The sequence below is a fragment of the Nicotiana sylvestris genome, chromosome 8 (genome assembly GCF_000393655.2).
Source record: "Nicotiana sylvestris chromosome 8, ASM39365v2, whole genome shotgun sequence".
Lineage (NCBI taxonomy): Eukaryota > Viridiplantae > Streptophyta > Magnoliopsida > Solanales > Solanaceae > Nicotiana > Nicotiana sylvestris.
In genome coordinates, this window is record NC_091064.1 from 92,894,755 (window position 1) to 92,911,068 (window position 16,314).

A 16,314-nucleotide genomic window follows, 5' to 3' on the forward strand; every position below is an offset into this window, starting at 1 on the left:
TTTGGAATTGACATGATCGAAGCTCTTTTGATTATGCCAAGGGTAGCCTGATTAACTAGTTCTTTTCGAAGTATTTTTGAAGTAATTTGAAGGACTGTGATTTTATAGCGACAGTCTGGCGTCCCTGAGTCGCGTGAGTTTGGCCGGATCCTTGTGACCGTAGTCATTGTGTTTGGCCGTAGCCTTTCAGTCCCTGAGTGAAGTATTGGCGCCGTTTATATCGAGGCTATGCCTTTTTAGGGGTCTTACAAGTTCGAATGTATAGCCTTAGCTTTAAGATCAGGATTATGCCTTTTGTAAGGTATTATAATTTTTAACATGCCTTACTTGAGGTCTTACAGATTTGGTTAGTTGTTACAAGTGTAACTCATGCCTTGCTTGAGGTCTTGTAGTTTTTGTGTTGCCTTATAGAGGTCTTATACTCTTGATAATGCCTAGTGGAGGTCTTAACATTTTATAGTATTGCCACATGGAGGGCTTTCGGGCTCGAGGTTGACCGTTTGGGGTCTTATGGCATTGAGTTTATGATAGCTCGATGGGATGACAGTCGACGGCAGTCCCCGAGACATCGAACGTTTTTTGGCTTTGGAGCCGTTCTTTGTAAATTTGGTGCTGCCTCATTGAGGGCTTATGAGTGTGAAGTTTCTGACCCGGAGGTCATATGAATCGTTTTGAGTTTTTGGCGTCAATCCCCAAGTGTTCGGGAGATTTTTTGGCTCTGGAGCCATTTCTCGTAAAAGTGGCATACTTTTTTGAAGCGCAAAGCATTTTGATAAAGTGAAAATATTCGTTGATTACTTGGTACAAGTATACATGTTTCATCGTCAATGGTTCAATTATTCTACGCGGGCATGGTTCATGCGACGGTTTGGCCCAATATATCATTTTCCTATCGAGACCCTTTTTGGCTCATCTTGACTTCTTCGAGACGGTGATCTTCCAGGTGGATGCCCCTTAGTATTCAAGGTAGAATCCTAGAATACGTGTTAAGTTCTTCTTAGGTAGAATATATGTGTTGCCTCTTTAAAAACCTAGCCGGTAAAACCCTTCTTGGGACAAAATCCGATCGAAGGAAAAGAGTGCAACATATGTTTTAAAACCTAAGGTCTTCAAGCTGGACAGCGCTTCGACTGTTCTGATTGGACACCTGCACACAGGTTAGGGTAAGATGCAAATAAAAAGGGAGACGGTTATACCTTAGTGGCGATGGCGCTTTGAGCCTCGATATGCTTCAAATGTTTGCTCCGATAATGCAGCACGGTCCTTTGCTTGTTTTATTTGGGTATAGCCGAGAATGTGTCTCCTGATTGCGCTTCACTGTTTGCTTGTCCTTAGACTCCTTTGATGTTGAAGGCGTCGATGCCGGTGCCACATCATGCACCACGAACATCTCCCTCGCTACATATTGTTCCCCATACATGGTTTTTATTCTGTCCTTTGTCGGAAACTTCATCATTTGATGAAGGGTTGATGGTATTGCTCTCATGCAGTGCATCTATGGCCTTCTGAGCAAGGCTTTGTACCTCATGTCTCCTTCGATGACATGAAATTTGACATTTTGGGTCGTACCGGCCATGTTGACTGGGAGGGTCATTTCTCCTTTGGTCGTTTCACTCGCCATGTTGAATCTATTGAGGACTCGAGAGGCGAGCACGATCTGGTCGAGCAATCCGAGCTGTTTCACCACCCTTGACTGATAATATTGGCCGAGCTACCTGGATCCACAAGCACACGCTTACTTTGAAATGTATTCACAAGAAAAGAAATTACCAAGCATCGTTATGAGGTTGAGACAGGGTCTTGATGTCCTCGTCGTTGAATGTGAGAGCATTTTCGGGTATATAACCCTAAGTTCGCTTCTCCCTAGTGATGGATATTTTTGTTCTTTTGGCAATGGGTTCCTGCGGGATGTCGATTCCTCCAACGATCATGTGGATGACATGTTACAGCTCATCTGTTTCATTTTTCCTATTCGCCTCTCTTTCCCGGAACTGATTTTTAGCTCGGTCGCTAAGGAACTCTCGGAGGTGCTTCTTGTTGGGTAGCCAGGCTATTTATTCTCAGAGTTGTCTGCAATCTTCTGTCCTATGACTGTGTGTCGTGAAATTCGCACACTAAGTTAGGGTTCCTCTACGATGGATCTGATAGTACAGTTCTTTGCCACCTGGTGTCTTTGATTTTACCAATGGTAGATACGATATCTAAAACGTTAATGTTGAAGTTGTATTAAGACAAGCGGGGTGCCTCCGTCGGTCCTTTGTGTCTATAAAATTTGGCTCTTCTTACGAGTCCTCGAGGATTCTGACCTCGATCTTTCCTTCGATCATTTCGGGGTATGTTACGCCTTAGGGCGTTTCTCCTATCTTCGGTGTATGGTTGGTACCTTTCTTTGTTTGACATTGGTTCCTTTGTCGGAAGCCTGCTAGGATATACTGAGCCAGAGGGGGATCCTAGTTAGTCGTCATCAACCCTGATCTTTGATTGGTATCGGTTGTGGACATCCGACCAAGTCACGACGGGATATTCAACCAAATTCTTCTTCAGCCGCTTCGAAGCCACCGAGCTTCATTCCTTCAAACCTTGGGTAAAGGCCTGCATTGCCCAGTCATCGGAGACTAGTGGTAATTCCATTTGATCTATTTGAAAATGAGATACGAACTCCCGCAGCATCTCGTTTTCTCTTTGTTTGATTTTGAAGACGTCAGATTTCCTTGTAGCCACCTTGATGGCACCAGCATGTGCCTTTATGAAAGAATCTGCTAGCATGGCAAATGAGTCCATCGAATTCGATCCTAGGTTGTGATACCACATCATGGCCCCTTTCGAAAGTGTTTCTCTGAACTTTTTTAGTAGGACAGATTCAATCTCGTCGTCCTTCAGGTCATTGCCCTTCACCGCACAGGTGTAAGCAGTGATGTGCTCGTTGGGTCCGAGGTTCCGTTGTATTTCGTAAAATCGAGCATTCTGAATTTTTTCGGGATGGGCTTTGGAGCAGCATTTTGTGGGAATGGATTTTGTACGAATTTATTTGTATCCACACCCTTCAGGATCGGGGGTGCACCCAGAATTTGATCGACCCTTGAATTGTTGGTCTACGACTTTTTATCATTAGTTTTTATCATATATTCGCCCAACTTAATCCTCTTTGTGAGGTCCTCGAGCATCTTCATAATAGCGGGGTCAGCTGCTGACCCGTTATTACTCGATCTTTTCGGTACCTGTTCAGCTCGAGGAGTAGTTTCCAGTTCTACGGTGCTTGGAGTTTTTTGGTGGCTTTGTAGTTGAGCAATTGCTAGTTGTTGTGCCTGCAACATTTCAAAAATGACGTGAAGGCTAACCTCTTGTTCCTCCCAAACTGGGGTTTTCTCAATCTCCCGTTAGTCTTCTTGGCGTATACTCCTGTTAGTGTGGGAGTTTATATCGACGTGTTGGGCGTTGCGTGAGACCACATCCATGGGGATTGGATCTAGTGTGTCGTCAGGGTTTTGCGGTGGTACACCGATGCCTGGAACAACTACATCGTTCTCTCCATGATTTTCGAGACCATCATTTTCATATGTATTTACTGAGTTAGACATTTTGACCTGAAATCAAAGATTCTTGGACAAGAAAAAGGGTGAAATATAACTTGCATTATCTAGTAACCAGCAAGAAAGCAATCACTATTACTCTTAGCCCCACAGTGGATACTGTTTACCTTGAAAATGGTAATTACAATTAGATTTGATTTTGTGGTTCTAAAAATACGTGATTTATTTTATGCTAGTTGTTAGGCAGTAGATGCTAAGTGTGAGAATGGAAAATAAGATAAAAGCTTGAAGGCAGTATGTTAAGAAAACCGAGTGGCTGAGAACTGGGGCCTCGAGCTGGACTATACGGAGCCTCGAGGTCGAGCTAAGTGTTAGGCTGTGAACGGCCAACGAAGGACTAACAATTCTAAGAGCTTTGATAAAAGCTCGTTATGATCAATAATGAGTAATAAATAAAGAACAATTAATGAAACACAATAAATGTAGGCAATAAATGTAAGTAATAGAATCAAATGAGAATGTGTTTAAGTTAGTGAGTAGAGAATGATCTTGTATTGAATGTTGTCTGTTTACAAAATGATAAGGGTCCCCTTTATATATAAGGGGGAATCCCAACATAGTATAAATGCATTTATTACAAGGGTATGAGGCTGGTACAGTCATTTAATGCCATGCTATGGGCTTGAACTAGTCCAATAGACTTGGTCAGCTTTGATCACGTGCCTTGGGAACTTCTCGTTTGTCCATCATAGCTATCGATTTGCACTGCCTCGATGTCGAACACTGAGACCCTCGGGGTTGAACCTCGAGCTGAGCCTCTAGGCTTCAGGGGACGGTCTTATGAAGATCCATAATGACCCTAAAATCGAACTCTCTGATTCTACTCGTATACAGATATGTAGGCAACCTTCGAAGCAAGATTCGGTCAAACTTTTTCAAATGCTTCCCATGGAGTATCCAACATGTATAAATTGTTCGTGACTATTCACTCTATCTTTGCCCGAAAACTCTTCGTGTCCCCGAGAAAAGAGGGGAAGCTGTGAGCAAGTGATTTTTACTTCACTAAAAACTACTCCCAAAAAATTAATAAATTCATTTTTCTTATTTGTTTTTGAATTTTGATAATTATTCTCATTTATTTGCATTTAATGGCATTTTTCATGCATTTTTAAGTTATAGAAAAAAAGTATCTTCATTATGTAGCATCAGTAGGTCGTGACTGCATCCAGCATCTAATTGCATAATTTGATTGTGTTATTAAAAGAAAAATCACAAAAATTGTTCATTTTTATATTTTTAGCTCTTAACGTTTAAATTAGTAATTTTCTTTTGTTAATTTAGGATGGCTAATTATGTAAATAGTATAAATAGATAATTAGTTTATTTTTACAAATTAGATTAATGTAGAACTTAATTTAGGATTTTTAACTAATTCAATTAGAATTTAAAATCAAAAAAGGGAAAAGAAAGCAAAGAAATGGAAAAAGGTTTGTTTTGGGCCAAAATTTCTTCTGAAAAGGACCAAATTTTAAATTCACCCAATCCAGACCACCCAAGCCCAACACCCCAGTTTGGTCCCAATCCCCACTTAACCAAAATGACACCATTTGGTGTTGATTAACCTCAGTCGTTGATCTCCACAGATCTAACGATTGAATACTCCCCCTCCCTTTAATATAAAACTGTCGTAATGACCCCTACCCCCTCATTTCTATCTCCCCCTCTCTCACACCATCTCTCTCTAACCTCACCCTAACCCTAGCCGCCTTATCCCCTCTGGCCTGAGCCACCGCCGAAAATCGCCTACGGCGGCGGCGACACCCAAAAACCACCCGTATCTACTCCCCTCACTCTTCCCATCTTCACCCCACTAAGTAAACTCCTCTCCCCCCCGCCCAAAAAAAAAATCCATAAAACCACTAGATCTAAGACCAGAAAACCTAGCCCCGTCGAACACCACCACCGAGAATCGCCTATGGTGGCAGCGGAACCCCAAAACCACCCAAACTTCCCCCATACACTTCCCTACATCTCCTAAACCCCACCATACCAACTAAACATGTAAAAACCTCACTAAAAATCTCAAATCCTAAATCTATAAATACATAAACCCTAGCAGCATCGCCGACACTCGCCTATGGCGGCGGCAAAGCCTTAAAGCTACAACAAACCTTTACCTATGGAGGCGGCAGAGCCTTAAATGTACAACAAACCTTACACTATAACCCCGACACCTTCTAGAACCCTATTCTATCTATAGATCCCAAAAAATACCCCATCAAAAACTCTAGATTTGATTTTCCTAAACCCTACATCTGTTTTTCCCCACTTTTTTTTTGATTTCACCTAGTTCGTATAATAATCCTCGTGCCAAGATCTCTCACCAGGGATCTCAGATTCCAGGTGAGTGTCTGGGCACGAGGGTCTTTAACAACTTGATCTTTTTGCCAAAATGTTCATTAGGTTTAGTTTCTTTTTTTATTTTTTATTTTCTATTTTTTCATTTATCTTTATTATTATGTGTTTTATTTATGTTTATTTATTTTTTAGTATTACTATTTTATTTTTGTTTGATGTTTATTTTATTTAAATTAATTAAGTAGAATTGTTGTTGTTTTGTTTATTTACTATTTTATTGGGTAGTTGTTTAGGAGTTGGGCTTCACTGAAGTGGCCCATTCCACTTGGCTCATAAATTGTGCTTGTCTGATAGACAGACTCATAGCTTTGTTAAAATCTGTGAGTCACATGACTCAGTCCCAGAACCAGTCTGGTTCAGAGGCAATTCCAAGGCCCTTCAGGGTCAACTTTGGAATTTTAATTTGAAAGATTTTCAGTAAATATTAGGAAACTTCTAGAACAGGGAGAACTGTTCCAAGCTAAGTAGGAAAGGATAAGAATAAGATCCCAAATATCGAGAAATTGGACAGCTGTCCATTTTCTATGATAAGAAGGTACTAGAAATTGGACATCTGTCCATATTTCTGATTAGGAAAGATGCCTTTTCCATGATTTTAGGGAATTCCGGTATATTCTTTTTTGGTACCCTAATCCTTATCTCTTTTCACTACTTCACTCTATATAAATACTCATTTTTCTTCATTATAAACACCTGGAGTTGGACATAGAATATACACACACAGAGAAAAATACACTGATTCTGCACAGCTTTTGAGTCTCTTTCCTTCATTTTTAGCAAAGAACTCCTAATGGTTTCATACTTTTGCTAGGATTTCTAAGTTTGAAATTTGAAGCTATTTTGGTTTCCTATTTGGTATTCTTATTGCTGCTTTTGCTCAGATTTTCAGAGACATATTTTCTATCTTTACGTTTGTTTTCTTGCTATTATCACGGTACTATTCTAAACAATGTAAATATTTAATCCCGTTGTTATCCTGACTATGAATTTGTTGTATATCAAAAGTTGTGTTTTGTTTAAATATTGTCTGGTGTATGGTTTAAATTACTGCATGAATCATATGGTTTAAAGTTGTTTAGTTGGAAGTTATGTGTGAACCCATGTAGAACTAGTCATTTACACTGTTTATTCTATTTAAGTTATATTAGCATTATGTTAAAAATGTTCTAAAAATTGTAAAAAAATCTTTTTAAGCTTCATGTGTTCATCTAGAAGATTTATACATTTCCATGTAATAGAAGAAGGAAAAAACAATATTTTCTTTTTGGAAACTTGTTAGAACAGTAATAGGTAGATTTGGTCATCGTTAAGGAATTAATCTCATTATTTAGTTAATAAGTTAGTCCTTTCTATACCTTTCTTGTATAATGAGTTAGTTTGATATTAATAGCTTTACTCTTTTATTCAAAATGATTAAACATGGTAATTCCAATTCGTTTGTTTCAGGATCATGAAAATTGGGTTTTTACGAGCAAACTGGACAGTAGACTTGGTACATTTTCAGGCCCAAACCAATTAGGTTCCATGGAATTGTATTTTTAAAATTTTTGCTATGAATTGAGTTGGTAGTTTTGTTAAAGATAATTCTCTAAAAGTTTTTGATAAACAATATGATTTTTCAACTTATCACTTTGACATGGTATTAACATAAGAAATAAAAATACTTAGAAAATCTGTACAATTTATAAAATTGGGAATGATTTCGAATAAATGATTTGTGTTGATTATTTCTCATATCTCTTAACATCATATTTCCAAACACAAATGAGATATAAGTCAGATGTTATAATTGATATTACAACAAATAAACCACAAAATATCAGTCTCAAATTCATTAAAATTCTGCATTAGGCCACAGTCATTTGGACTCAGTCATTATCCGGCCCAAATTATCTTGGATTAATTTCATTTAGTTGTTCATAAAGTGTGTCTTGGGCCGGAGTTCATTTGGACTCAGCCTTTATCAGGTCTAAGCTCTTAAATACGTGCCTGCTTGGCAACTAATACACAAGCTGCCCCATCTAATTCAAACAAACGTCTCACATAGTATTGAACATTTATACCTAGTTTACATGACATAGGGTACTTAGCCTAGAGACATAATCATAACTTTAGGTATACTTATAATTGAACTAACTATTACAATTATGTATACGCACGCATGACATAGTTGTGATGCCAAAACAAACCAAGGTACATGATCGTGTGACCATGGTAAAACATTCTTAGTAAATAAAAATATCTTAATAAAATACTAGTAGAAATGGTTTTAGGCGCGATTTTTTAAAATACTATCATGATTGTGCACATGTTCGCCTGACGTGATTGCGATTTTTTTTTCTAAATAAATTCAAAGTACGCGTTTGCGCGATTTTGACCAATCTTTTTTTCTTAAATAAACTAAGTGTTGTGAAGTGTGTACACGTACGCGTGATGTGATTCTTGATGCACCAAACTAAAATGAGTATACGTACTCGTAACTCGTCTTAAGTTAATTCTTTAAATATTGGTTATCAAGTAATTAGTAGCGGTAAAAGGTAAAATAAGCATAGGTCCTAAAATGAGTAATTAGATAAAATAATCCAAGTATAAATTGCTAAACTACCGTGCTAAAATTACGGAACCCAGGAATGTCTAACACCTTCTTCCGGGTTAACAGAATTCCTTACCTAGTTTTCTGGTTACGCAGACTTTAAACGAAGTCAAATTTTCCTCGATTTGGGATTTAAAATAAATCGGTGATTTGGGACACCATAAAATTATCCCAAGTGGCGACTCTAATTAAATGAATAATCCCATCTCGATTAATGTCACTTTAATGGAAAAAACTCCATATCCCTTCTAGAAAAAAGGAGGTGTGACAAGCACCCCATGCAATAGGATGGTTATCTACAATGTACCTACAAAGTTGACCCGTTACCCATGCCTTACCTCCGGTCTCATGTTTAAAAACTTCCTTACAAATTTAACATCTTATATAATTTTAATCTTCTTTTAGTCTTTCAAAAAAAATCCAAACTTACTTCTTAATCATTGATTCCTCTTAATTGGGAGGGGAGGCCTACCTGTATTACCACGACCTTCACCCTAGTATTTTGAGTTTGATTAGAACTATTAGGTGTAGTTGGTGGTGTTTCAAGAATATCAGGTGATTGTATATCATCTAAATTATCATCTATATCTTAATTTTCTTAGGTGAACTTTCAGAAATATGTGTAAAGCTACTAGAAGAATCAGTACCACCTCTTAATTTTTTAGATGTTTTAATCTTACTACTACCACCCTACTAGTACACGCTTTTTTGACTGCTCTAAATATATTCATTATGTAAATTAAATTAATAATTTTAAATAATAAAATAAAAATATATACCAAAGAAGATAAAGTGATGGAACGTGTGTACCGAGATTTTGGATGCCGCAATAAATTTGATATCAAACTTCAGTTGATAGACTGATACTTGAAATTTGATAATATTGAATACTGATATAACGCTTCACTTGAATATTTGATATTTGATAATTATAATTTTGTAGTGACTAAAGTAAATAAATTGATGAAACTTGAAATAATAAGTAATTGAGAATTTAAGAGCAATAAGCAATATTATCAAGAGAGAATTGAGAGAGAATTAGAATAGTAAGAGAGCAAATTGTAAGAACAAAATAAAGAAGAAGTGGGTTATTTATAGTTTTTAAAAGGTTTTAAATTATAATTTATCAAATATTATAGGTTGAGGGGCTATTTTCTTAAGAGGGTAGGCCAAACTGGCCATTTTTGCAAAAAATGAATGTTTCCCAACGGTCATTTTTGAATTTGACCGTTGGCAATGGTCCAGAATGTTACATCTCGCATTTTATACGTTAAAGTTTCATCTTCAATTAATGGGCGTTGACTCGGGGATTAGATTTTCTTGAGATTATAAGGATTAGGCTATTTCAAGCAGGTGGTGAGTAGATTCGTGATGGAAAGAAGGCAAACAAATAAAAAAAATGATTTTCATTGAAGGTTGTCGATTTGGGATAAACTACAGGCCGAGCGATAATCCCCGATATGTATGGACTAGTACCATACAAGGTACCATATGACGATGTTAGTATGATGTATAAAATGTATTAAAATAAGTAGAATTTTAAGTAATTTGAGATAATTTTTAATTATGTGAATAATTGATTAATTACCGGATAATATGATATGGTTCATATAGAATCCATGTCCTAGGTGTATCAAAAAACATTCTTTTCGCTAAGCGTATATAATAAAATAGAGTGAAAAGGTCCACCCCGAAACCAAGGGGGTACTAACTAACAGCTGAGTCCTCTCCGAACCGCAGGAGATCTGGTCCTGGTCAGAGACCACTGTGTTCGCGCCGGCGGTCCAACAAAGAGGCGAAGATTACTTAATTACCTAATAAGTGATAGTGATTAAAGAAAATCCCATCCCACGTGGAAACATGCCAATTCTTGACTAAATGACTATTAATTGTCTTTGGTTAGGTGACAAATAAGGTGTCAAGAACAAAGACACCCATTTATTATAATTACAAAGACTTGTAAGTAATACCCTTCATTTCTATTATCTAAAAGACAAAGACTTCAATCAGAAGGAAAAAGTTAGCAAATCTAACAACCTTTCAACGTGACCTCTTGCAACAAGATAGGAAAAAGTTAGCAAATCTAATAACATTTCTTTTTTTTTGGCAAGGAATATAAACTTTTGTTTAATACTAAGTAGCATAGTTACATGGCCTGGTTCTCCCATTGGAAGCAGACGAAGTCATATCATTAGAAGTAGCATTACAACCAAAAGAGGACATTACAGGGTTGCCCAGCATAGCCAAATTATTTAACACACAAGTATTAGTGGTGGTAGTTTAAGTAACAGTGATTCCTTCTTTATCAGCTTGCACAGCTTCTTTAAGGTAGTCCGGTACTTCTAGATATATCTGGTTATGATAGACGTTGGCTTGCTGAATTCCCTGTTGCGCCAGATCATGCGCTATTTTGTTGCCTTCCCTGAAATTGTGTAGGATGGGTGGATTCCCCAACATCTTCATCTAGTACCTGCATTTACAAAGAAAAGCATTATAGAGTGGTGAGAAATTTGATTCAATTAGTGATGGTATAGAGGCAGAGTCTGTCTCTATTTGCAAATTTCTGAATTGTTAAGTTATTGCTAGTTCTAGGCCTTGGCATAATGCCTCGAGCTTAATGTATAGAGGAGAGGGACCAGTAGTTGTTTTACTAAAGCCCATAATCCAGTTCCCAGTCGAGTCCCTGAATACCCCACCTATCCCACCTAGCTCGAATCTACTCTTAAAGGCCCCATCTATATAGAGTTTCGATTGATGTATAGTAGGGGGTTCCCATTTGGTAGAAACTTGTAAGGGTCTATCAAGATTGTTGAAGTTGATATTACTGCAATGCAAATATTCTATGGCTCTTGAGATAACATGATTACTATCCACTGAGTTACAAAGATTGTGAAAGGTGTTTTTATTTCTATTAAGCCATAGAAGCCAGAGAGTGAAAGAGAATAGACAATCCCATGTCAAGGGAGGGCAACTGGTGTGAGGTATTTGTTTGTATAGACTATCTAGCCAGTGGGTAGAAAGGGTGTCAACTAATTGAATGCACACACCTAGAGCTTCCCATAATTGCTTTGCTATTGGGCACAATAGGAAAATATGTTGAGATGTTTCCTCTATGGTAGGGCATACTGGGCAATACAAGGAAGTGGCTACTCCAATGTGATTCAAGAAGGTTTTTGTAGGTATTCTATCATAGTAGCATTGCCAACGGAAATATTTGAGCTTATTCCATGTTTTTTATTTCCAGAGCCATTGGAAATTCTTACCTTGGGTATGGGTTGCATTAGCAGTAATAAGAGGGTATACAGATTTTGTGGTGAATATACCATTAGTGGTTGGTGCCCAGATTGGATTATCAGTGTGGTTCTCGTTATTAATGGGTTGAATAGAGTGGATTTGAGCTAGAATATGGGGAGGAAATTCAAAGGATAGTCGTGATAGGTCCCATGTCCCATTGTAGAAGATATTAGAAATCTTGAGGGTTGACTCTTGGTGTGGTAGAGGACCATGGATCATGCTCCTTAGGCGTTTAATGCATGGTAGCCAATTTGCATGCCAAAAATCTATTTGGGAACCATCTCCAATATGCCACGCAGTAGCATCTTTACAAATGGTCCATCCTGTGAGGATATTTTTTCATATGAAAGAATGTGAAGTATTTGAGTACCGACCATTGTATTTGGAATTAAGTAAGGTTGCCCAGATAGTGGTGATATGGTTAAAGAAACGACAAGTGAGGCTTGTCAGAGCCGCTTTATTCTTATCCAAGGATATTCGTATCCCCAGGCCCCCATCTGGCTTAGGCAATGAGACAGTATCCCATTTTATATAATGAATCTTTTTGGATGTGGGATTACTACCCCAAAGGAAATTGCGTTGAAATTTGTCAATTTGCCAGTGTGTTCTTTTGGGCAGCATGGTGTATTGCATGATGTGATTAGGGAGAACATTGAGGGTGGTTTGAATAAGAGTAGCTCTCCCTGCTAATGATAGGGATTGAGTTTTCCAACTATTAAGTCTTTTGTTGAGGTTTTCAAGGATAAAATTGTAGTCCCTTGGTTTAGGTTTGGTACTCAGAATTGAAAAACCTAGGTATTTCCCAAAGGTGTCACTAATTTTGAGATTTAGAATGGCAGACATTGAATTTCTTTGAGAGCTTGAGCAGTTATTAGAAAAGAGTGGTTTTGATTTTGAATGATTTATTTGTTGTTATGATAATCTACTAAAGTAGTCAAGACAACGTTTGATTGTGGAAGCAGACTTCTCATTGGCTGCAGCCGTTAATGTTAAATCATCCGCGAAGAATAAATGGGAAAGGGGTGGCCCCTTTGGGCTTATTTTAATAGGATCCCACAGAGTTAAATCAACTTGGTGATTGATAAGGGTAAATAGTAATTCAATACAAAGGATAAATATATATGGTGACATAGGGTCACCTTGTCTAATGCCCCTATATGGCTTGAAGGACTCCGTTTGAGATCCATTGACCAAGACAACAATACTAGAGGTAGTAATGTAAAACATGATGATCTTGGTGATTTTAGGAGGGAAATGAAAATAGTGGAGGGATCTACGAATAAAAGACCATTCCAAGCGGTCAAAAGCTTTTTCCAAATCGATTTTAAGGAGAATTTTGCCCTTATTTCCTTTTAATTTCTTATAGTGGTGGATAATTTCTTGAATGATAATGGCATTATCAGTCGCCCGTCGTCCTTTGAAAAAGCTTGATTGAAAAGGGCCTATGAGGGTATCTAAAAAGGGTTTTAGACAGTTAACAATGATTGTGGTCAAAACTTTATAGGTAGTATTACAAAGTCCAATAGGCTTGAAATTTTTCAGTTCATTGGCATTAGGGAATTTGGGTATGAAACAAAGGAAAGTAGTGTTAAGTTGTTCAAGGATGGTGAGGTTATCAAATACAGAGTGATAGTAGTCATAGATTGTTTTTTTGACAATGTGCCAATATTTTTGATAAAAAAAAAAGATGTAATCCATCCGGACCAGGGGCTTTAAAAGGTTTAAACTAGAAAATTGCCCTAGTAATTTCATGATTGTGCAGTGGTTTATCCAATGCTGATAAATCAGTAGCACTGGATGAGACTGAGGAAGTTTGGGTGGTCAGCCAATTTGAGGATTCATGGCTTGTTTGGTAGATGTTGTGGAAATAATTAAAGGTGTGTTGAAAGATTTGATAGGGATCATTAATCCAATTATTATGAGTACTCGTAAAAAAGGAGATACAATTTTTTCTTCTCCTATTAAGGACACTTATGTGAAAATATTTGGTACTAGCATCACCTTCACTAAGCCAATTTATACGGAAACGAAGTTTCCAGCAATTCTCTTCTATTTTTAAAAGAGTGCTATACTCGTTAGTGAGGGTTTGCTCGAGATTTTTTAAGAAAACACTCGTAGGATAGTTGGTAGATTTTTGTACTACACTAAGTCGTGCAAGAATTATTTTCTTTTTCCTAATAATATCACCAAAATTGTTGGTAGCCCAGTCTTTAACTTTATTAGTGAAAATAGTGGTGGCATTGGTTAAGTTTTGACCATTCTAGGTATCCATAACCATAGAAATAAAATCAAGGTGATGGAACCAATAAGTTTCAAGCCTAAAAATACAATTAGTGTAAAGCCTAGTGCAATGAGATAGGGAAATGAAGAGGGGTGTATGATCAGAATAAGTCTTAGGCAGATGTGTAACAAATGCATTCGAGTAATATTCAAGCCATGTTCGTTAATAAAACACTTATCAAGTCGTTCCAAAATTAAATCAGGACGATTATATCTATGATTAGACTATGTGTATTTAGCCCTCTTAAAACCAAGATCCATAAGTTGACTGTGATTAATACACGATTGAAATCTAGATGCTCTATTGTGATTAATAGGTTTCCCACCCCATTTATCTTGTTGACTAACAACTTCATTAAAATCGCCACCTAGGAACCACATGCCCTTAAAATTATTAGATATATTTTCTAGATTTAACCAAAGTTGGGACCTAATATGTACATGGGTGCTAGCATAAATTGTACTAAATAACCAATGATGGTGATTAGGTTGTACCTGGATCATAGCATGGATTTCCTGACTATCAAGACGAATATGACTGAGTTGGACATGGGAGTTATGCCAAAGGATGGCAATACCCCCCGACTGACCCTTAGCAGGAATCTCCACCATGTTAGAAAATTGGAAGTCATCTCTAATGCCAATGTGATTGGTCATACGAGTTTCTAGGAGGGAAACTAGGGAAGGGTTGTGGGTAGTCAGTAGGTCCCTAAACTGACGCCTAAATTCATCATTGTTTCCACCCCAGATGTTCCAAATCAAAAAATTAGGAAGTCTACTCATTGGGGGATCGAGGTGGGGATGTTGTAGAACACTGCCCTTCACTGCCATTAGGAGGTCTAAGCTCTTAAATACGTGCCTGTTTGGCAGCTAATACACAACCTGCCCCATCTAATTCAAACAAATGTCTCACATAGTATTGAACATTTACACCTAGTTTACATGACATAGGGTACTTAGCTTAGAGACATAATCATAACTTTAGGTATACTTATAATTGAACTAACTATTACAATTATGTACATGCACGCATGACATAGTTGTGATGCCAAAACAAACCAAGGTACATGTTCGTGTGACCATGGTAAAACATTCTTAGTAAATAAAATGTCTTAATCAAATATTATTAAAAATGCTTTTAGGCGCGATTTTTTAAAATACTATCATGATTGTGTACATGTTCGCCTGACGTGATTGTGATTATTTTTTCTAAATAAATTCAAAGTACGCGCTTGCGCGACTTTGACCAATCTTTTTTTCTTAAATAAACTAAGTATTGTGAAGTGTGTACACGTAAGCGTGATGTGATTCTTGATGCACCAAACTAAAATGAGTAAACGTACTCATAACTCGTCTTAAGTTAATTCTTTAAGTATGGGTTATCAAGTGATTAGTAGAGGTAAACGGTAAAATAAGCATAGGTCCTAAAATGAGTAATTAGATAAAATAATCCAAGTATAAATTGCTAAACTACCGTGCTAAAACTACGGAACTCAGGAATGTCTAACACCTTCTTCCGGGTTAACAGAATTCCTTACTTAGTTTTCTGGCTTCGCAGACTTTAAAAGAAGTCAAATTTTCCTCGATTTGGGATTTAAAATAAATCGATGACTTGGGACACCATAAAATTATCCCAAGTGGCGATTCTATTTAAATGAACAATCCCATTTCGATTAATGTCACTTTAATTGAAAAAACTTCATATCCCCTCTAGAAAAAAGGAGGTGTGACAAGCACCCCATGCAATAGGATGGTTATCTACAATGTACCTACAAAGTTGACCCGTTCCCCATGCCTTACCTCCGGTCTCATGTTTAAAAACTTCCTTACAAATTTGACATCTTACATAATTTTTATCTTCTTTTAGTCTTTCAAAAAAAATCCAACACTTACTTCTTAATCATCGATTCCTCTTAATTGGGAGGGGAGGCCTACCTGTATTACCACGACCTTCACCCTAGTATTTTGAGTTTGATTAGCACTATTAGGTGTAGTTGGTGGTGTTTCAAGATTATCAGGTGATTGTATATCATCTAAATTATCATCTATATCTTAATTTTCTTAGGTGAACTTTCAGAAATATGTGTAAAGCTACTAGAAGCATCAGTACCACCTCTTGATTTTTTTAGATGTTTTACTCTTACTACTACCACCCTACTAGTACACGCTTTTTGACTGCTTTAAATATATTCATTATGT